Source organism: Carya illinoinensis, chromosome 9 (genome assembly GCF_018687715.1).
Source record: "Carya illinoinensis cultivar Pawnee chromosome 9, C.illinoinensisPawnee_v1, whole genome shotgun sequence".
Classification (NCBI taxonomy): domain Eukaryota; kingdom Viridiplantae; phylum Streptophyta; class Magnoliopsida; order Fagales; family Juglandaceae; genus Carya; species Carya illinoinensis.
Window position 1 is genome coordinate 22,829,471 of NC_056760.1, and position 7,550 is coordinate 22,837,020.

Sequence of the window (7,550 nt, forward strand, 5' to 3'; positions counted from 1 at the left end):
ATATCTCGCAATAGCTAGAGACATAATAATATTATAGGTGAGAACCTATATATTAACCCCTTAGTATTATTTATAAACTTCTAACCATTATGAAATCTAGAGACTTTGTGTCCCACTATAATTAGATATAGAGGTATTAATTTAGCCCTGCTGTAATTTATTAAATTAAGTGATAAGATTAAGATAATTTAAATTTATTAGATATAGGTGTGTACGATGAACTTTGCTATTCATAAGCCTCATACACCACACACCACATAATTTTTTATTTTTTTATTTTTTAAAATTCTTTTAAAATTTTATTTAGTTTTATTCTTCTTAAAATAATTGAATTCTTTTACTACTCATCTATATACTACACATTTGATAAGAGAAAAAAATTTAAAAAATAATAAAAAGAGAGTGATGTGTGGTGTATGCGGCTTATGAATAGAAGTTTTCGTGTAGGATATAGAGTTTATGTCAAACAAATCATCTTTGACTAGGCAGTTGCAAATAAATTTATGCAGTTTTGTGGTTATTTTGGACTTGCATTAGGGTAAGTTCAATGACCCCAACTACTGAAACCTGAGATTCAGCCTCCGACTAGAAATGTTGGGGATGGTTCCAACTAACCCATATCGTTTTCGTTTTCTCTTCGTCAAATTCTTTACAGTCTTTGACCCACTCCATCAACTCGGCCTTTGATCATGGATGCGTCTTTGATCACTGCTCCGTCCGCTTTTCTTGGTCTTAATAAGCAAGTCCAGTTCTTAAAGGCGCATCTAGGTCATTTCAAGATCGTCGTCGTAGTCGACTTTGTTACAGCCAATATGCAATCATATTAGGACAGAGTTTTGGGTGGAGGAAAATTCAGGGTTGGCCGCTGGTTTTAGTCACCATAAGTATTTCTAGTATTTCAACACGTACATTGAAATGGAATTGAGCAGGTATTTTATGTTGATTTTTGGAAACTACTTTAAAAATAAAAGTTATAAATCGATCGATCGAAGAAGAGTCATGCAAGTTATGCTTTGGTCTGCTGGACCTGCATGCTCATGTTTTCGACAATTCATCTCTAACGTGGTTTTTATAAAATTCTTGGGACTTTTCGAAACAGTCAAATATATATATTAGTCATGTATAAACAAGTGGACTTGCTCTTCTAATCACAATTTATTAATTTATTTGTACTCATATAAATATATTGAGGATTAATGAAATGGTTTTGTTGAGGGTTAATAAAATATTAATGAAATTGGATTTTTATAAATCAAAAGACCCAGAGTGCACACCAGCAGCTGGACAGAATGCTCAAAGTAATGTGTATATTAATATACTCTGTTTTTGTACAGATTTCAGTGCCCATTTACATGTATATATAGAGAAAGAAAAGGGAAAAATATAGTTGCAAGTATAATTGTATACTAATCTGTGCACCAATATGACGTGATTGATCAAAAAGTAGATTTTATTGAAAACGGTATTAATTTAAATTTTAAGTATGAATAAACCAGTATTAGTACACAGATTAGTGCGCGGCTGTGTTTGTATATAGCAAAACTCAAAGAAAAGAGACTAAAAGGTTTTACGCAGGATTTATTGACACCAATTCCACCATAGAGGAATTCATGTTCTAGAGGTTTCAACATTGTTCTGCTGTGCTGGCTTTGTTAATTTGTCTGCTGACTTGTCTTTTTCCTTAACAGGGAGTTACTGTTGTAAACTTAAAATCCTTCATATTTTAAACAGCCGGATGTGGGACGATTTTTGGCCAAATCTAGTCTATTTTCCTCATATTTTCGCAAACTGATGCTTATGCCAAGCTGGGTGTGAATGCTCTACAGCAGAAGAAAAATAAGCTGCATAAGACGTGGAATTTAAAACTTGCATGTGTGCGAATATATATATATATATATCTATTAGATAATAGTGCAAAGGAAATTCATGCTTAGAATACGTAGTCTGGAAAAACGGGGTTCTAGTGAGAGAAACTTCCCCATCTCTCTAGAGAACAAAAACAAAAACCTCCGAAGAGGGAGGCGGGAGCCTCGGCTCCTCCCTCCCTCCCTCCCTTGATTATTTTCTTTTTGTTTTCTTTTGTAGGTTGTGTGTGGTTAGGTTCTTAAAATAAGGCTTTCGGAGGTTGTTTTGGTGGCTTAAGGGCTCAAGGATCCATCTCTGCTTCGGAAACCAGCTCTGTTCTCATGGAGCTGTGTTCGTCCTGAGCAGTCGCTCGTGCATCACAAGCCGTCACGAGCCTTGGGCGACCTCACGGGGATATAGTGCACGAAGGTAGGCGATGTAGTCGGCTGGTTGAGGAGAGAAACAGATCTCGGACTCAGTCCGCGGAACCAAACTTCAGAGCTGAAGGGGCTCTGTTTTCAGCTAGGAAAACAGAGATAACCGAGCTGGGGTACTGGCTGCTTCGGCGATGCAAAGTTCTGGGTTGCAGCAGAAGTAGAGGAGCAGGAGATCGTGGGGTGCAGACTGGGTTGCAGTGGACTGGGTTGCAGAAAACGGAGAGGCTAGCTCACGTATACGAGTCGCATGCAGAGCAGATTGGTGGAGTCAAACCGAGGGGCTACCAAAACAAGACAAGCCACCTGCACAATGGTCAAACGAGCATGCACGTCGACTGGAAGGGATGGCCTTTATTGTGCAATGGCGAGGAAAGAAGACGCGAGAGGAAAAAAGGAAGAAGAAGGTGGCGGCAGCTCAAAGTTTACGATGAAGCCCTAAGAGGAGAGTTCCATTTGTATGGGCTGGGCCTCTTTTGGTTTCGACTGGACCACTGTTTTTGACAGCCAATGTGTTTTTTGTGTTTGTTTTTTATGTATTTGCAGGACTGTTGTTTTTTAGTTTATTGTTAAAATAAAATATGTAGGCTATTGGACTTGATGTCCATAGCAGTAGAGTCCCGCTCCTCTTTTGGAGGAAGGTGGGTGTTTGTCCTACTCCTCTTTTGGAGGAAGGTAGGTGTTGGTACTCTTCCTCCTTGGGAGGAGAGAGTGTGGTTGTACCTCTCTTCTTCGGAAGAAAGGTTGTTTTAGCTCTGTTTTGACAGAGCGCTTTCTCTTTTGGCAGTTGTCAAGAGAGAGGGTGTAGAAGTTTAGACAATGTCCGTCACAAAGAAATTTGTTGGCGGGGAAGCTCCTGAGCTGTTGCGTTAGTTGATTTATAGTTAGGTTCTCCTGTACTGATAAGTCACAGTTGTAACTTCGTTTATGAATGAATGCTATGAAGCATATTCCCATAAAAAAAAAATAGAATACGTAGTCTGGCTGTTTACAATTTATTGACCATCACAATGATCACATGATCGTTTATGGCGCACGTACTATAAATAGGATCAAACATTAGTTCCTTGCACCAACTGTAAACTTGGTAAATTCATTAAGAGACATTATCTTTGATCGATCGATCGCTGATATTACTCATTAATTCTTCATGGCATTCTCGAATATTAGCAACACGAAACCCTTTAGCCTGACCTCTTTATCCAGTTCCAACAAGCAGTACTGGAACATTGCCCAAGATCACGCGTTGGCTTCTTCCTCCTTGCAATATGCAGACAACTATAGAAATAAAGATGATAATACAGTAGTTAGTACTTCTGTTTTACATTTTTTTGTTTATAATTAAGAACCGTATGTTTTTTCCAATTTCTAAACCTCATTCTCTTCGTTTGCAGAGTTGTTTTGGTGTCCAACATGCAAAGAAATTGGAAGTATGCAGGAACATACTGAGGAATGTTGTAGCGGAAGAAGCGGAAGATCCTTTTGAAGGTTTAAGTATGATTGATGCAGTACAACGCCTGAACATTGATTACCACTTCCAGGAAGAGATTGAAGCAATTTTACGGAGGCAATATGTAAGATACATTACTCATGGTGAGTACGGTCATCATGATGATCTTCACGTGGTTGCACTACGCTTTCGACTATTGAGACAACAAGCTTACTATGTGGCTCCCGGTAAGTATTCATGCTTTATTGAATCCAATCGAGCTCTGATCACAGTTTTATGGGTTTCTTAATTTAGTATATATAAGAATGGAAGACATGTGGTGATCATGCATATATTTTTTGAAGCAGATGTATTTAACAAAGGAAAATTTTATGTGCAGTCATTTTTGCGGACTCTTTTGTGCACTCCAATGATATGATTGGTTGTGTATTAAAAAAAAATTAATCCAGCCAATCATATCAGTAGAGTGCGTAGGGAGTGCGCAAAAATGACTGTATGTAGCATTACTCTTTAACAAATTCAAGGACGAGGAGAGGATTTTTAACAAAGAACTGAGTGAAGACATTGAAGGATTGATGGCTTTATATGAAGCCTCACATCTGAATATAGAAGGCGAAGATGTACTTGATGAAGCTGGAAAGGTTTGTGAGTAGCTTCTGAAAGCATGGGAGAAAGATTGTGATAACATCAATCATGCCAGAGTTGTTGGAAAAACTTTGGGACATCCTTATCACAAAAGCTTGGCAAGTTTCACGGCCAGAGAGTTTTTTGATAATTCCCAAGGCTCAAGTGGACGGTTGAATGATTTACTTCAACTAGCAAAATTGGATTTCAATATGACCCAATCTATGCACCAAAAGGAAATCGCTCAAATTTCGAAGTAGGTTTTGTATATAATAACTTGACTATATATATGTGTGTGTGTGTTCAGTTATTATACCATTACATACACTAATGTCATAGCCTCCCTTTAATGTTAATCTTTGCATCTTAGATGGTGGGGAGATCTTGGTTTGGCTAAGGAGCTAAAGTTTGCAAGGAACCAACCATTAAAATGGTACATTTGTTCCATGGTCTGTCTCGTAGATCCAGACTTGTCGGACGAAAGGGTTGAGCTCACAAAACCCATTTCTCTTATCTACATCATAGACGACATTTTTGACGTGCACGGGACGCTTGAGGAGGTCACTCTTTTTAAAGAAGCCATTAACAAGTATGCATCTGTTTCACATAAGAGTTAGTCTTCATCTTGGACATTAAATGACAATTATTTGTGTGACACATTAGTTTCTTTTATCAACCACTTAAAATGACAATCACTTAAAATGTGCCACATAAAAAGTGTGATTGAAAATGATAAAATAAAAATGAAGAGCATTACTTTTTATAGAACTAATGTTCTCTTTCCATATAACGATTATTCATTGCAAAATAAATTGTTGCACACAGATGGGATTTTGGCGGTCTCGATCAGTTACCCGAATACATGAAGATATGCTTCAAGGCTCTGTGTGATATCACTGAGGAAATTAGCCAAAAGATAGATCAAAAGCATGGCTCGAACCCACTAGACTCTCTAAGAAAAATGGTAAATGTCCATGAATCATGACAATACTTTGGTAATTCCCACATGTTCCTTCTCTACACTCGCAACATCTCGGTGAAAATGATAAAAATGACAACTCTATATATAATCTTTGCAGTGGGCTAGTTTGTGCAATGCTTTTCTAGTTGAGGCACAATGGTTTGCTTTAGGGCAATCACCAAAGTCGAAAGACTATTTGGAGAATGCAATTGTAAGCTCCGGAGTACACGTGGTACTAGTTCACACTTTCTTTCTTTTGGGTCAACGAATAACTAAGGAAACTGAAGATCTTGTTGAGAACATGCCAGGCATTATATCTTTTCCAGGAACGATTCTTCAGCTTTGGGATGATCTTGGAAGTGCCATGGTACATTTTTTTACTACATGAATTTCACTATTTTGAATACTCACATTTTGTTTTAAAATTTAAGCCGACATATCATCCGCATCATATAGGAAATCCTTGATCCTTTTCAATAAGAGATATAGCCATGGGGGAAATTAATTATGATCTACCTAATCATCCAAAAATAAACCAATTAGGTGAGGTTTTTGGGTAATAAACATCTTTTAGACTGATTGCAATGAACAGAACATGAGGTATGTTTTTATATAGATATAAACACACACTGATATATATATATATATATATATATATGTATGTATACATATGTGTTTATATATATATACAAACCTATAAATCGGCTAGATATTTAGAATGAAGGAATGTTCAGGAGGTAGGGATCGAACTCCAACACTAATTGCTGGTTTTAGAGGAGAGAAAGAGAGAGAGGGCTCCAAGTGGGTGGGTTCCAATCTCTCTCTCTCTCTCTCTCTCTCTCTCTCTCTCTCTCAATGGTCAATGCGTAAATTTGGTGGCTAGTGGTTTGGATATCTGTGACCATGGTATTTTTAAGCAATAGAAATCAAGCTTTATTATTGATATTAATGAAGGAAAAAAAATGGTGTAAAGGAAATAATAACTTGAATGTGCATGAAATACCTATAAATAAAACTTGTATATACATAGATGCGCATTTATATTAACGGTGTGACTAATGATGTTGTCTGATATTTCATAGAGCACAAGATGTATGCCGTGACATTAATTTTCCAAATTAACATGAATCGTTCTTAAGCATGTAATTACTTAAATCTAGAGTAATTTCATCACACATGGTTCATGCGATTGTAGGATGAGAGTCAAGATGGCCGTGATGGATCATACATAGAGTACTACATGAAGGAACACTAAGATTGTTCAATCAAAGAGGCACGAGAGAAGGTTCTGAATATGATTTCAGATGCATGGAAATGCCTAAACAAAGAGTGTCTCTCTCCAAATCCATTTTCAGCATCATTCACTAAGGCATCTCTTAATATTGCAAGAATGGTTCCATTACTGTATAATTATGATGAAAATCATGGTCTTCCAAGCCTGGAGGAGCATGTAAAATTGGTGCTTTATGAAAGTGTGTCTGTGTAGGGCAGCCTTTTGAAAAATTCGAGCTCGATCTTTTTCATAATGTATACCAAAGAGCGGCCCCCATCTTTGAAAATTACTAGTGCTAGATATATATATATATATATATATATATATATATATATATATATATATATATATATATTTCTATATATGAGCTTGATACTCAAAAATAAATGAAGACTTTCTTCTAGCAGATTTTTCCTAATTAATCGACAACTTTGAATACTTTCTAGGGCCCAAAAGCCAAACTAGCAAAGAAAATTTATCTATGATGCACTCGTAACCTCTCTATACACGACAAAAAACTCTCCATAAGAACAAGGTTGTCTTTTTAACTTTAGAATGATTTGAATGCACTTTATTTTGAGCTTTGTGAACTAAAAATGTATCCAATTTATAGTGTCCACTTGAGGGATTCTTAATGCCCACATAGGCCTCAAGAACTTCTTGTGTCTCCTTAAAAAATTAAAAGAAGCATATTCCATGATGGGATTATTTTCATAAATGAGAAGTTATGCAAACTATGTAAATATATACAAAAGTACACATAGGGTGCAATTAATAGTGGACTAAATTGTAATTAACGGTATCTTAAAATATGCCATGAGAAGACGGGTTATTTTAGGTCCATTGGAGCTAGCTGTTCATTTTTCAGTTTTCTCCCTCTCTAAGCTAATTGTGTTGTAATAAGCATTTTAGGGTAAGCGTTGAGCAAAGCTCAATGTCCTTTTATGGTGCCCCTAACTCCCA

The 7,550-nt window shown here is 36.6% G+C and overlaps 1 pseudogene; it reads left to right on the forward strand.

Moving 5' to 3' along the window:
• The first annotated feature begins 689 nt into the window (after nucleotides 1-689).
• On the forward strand, nucleotides 690-6,800 carry LOC122276931 (annotated as a pseudogene).
• Nucleotides 6,801-7,550: the final 750 nt, after the last annotated feature.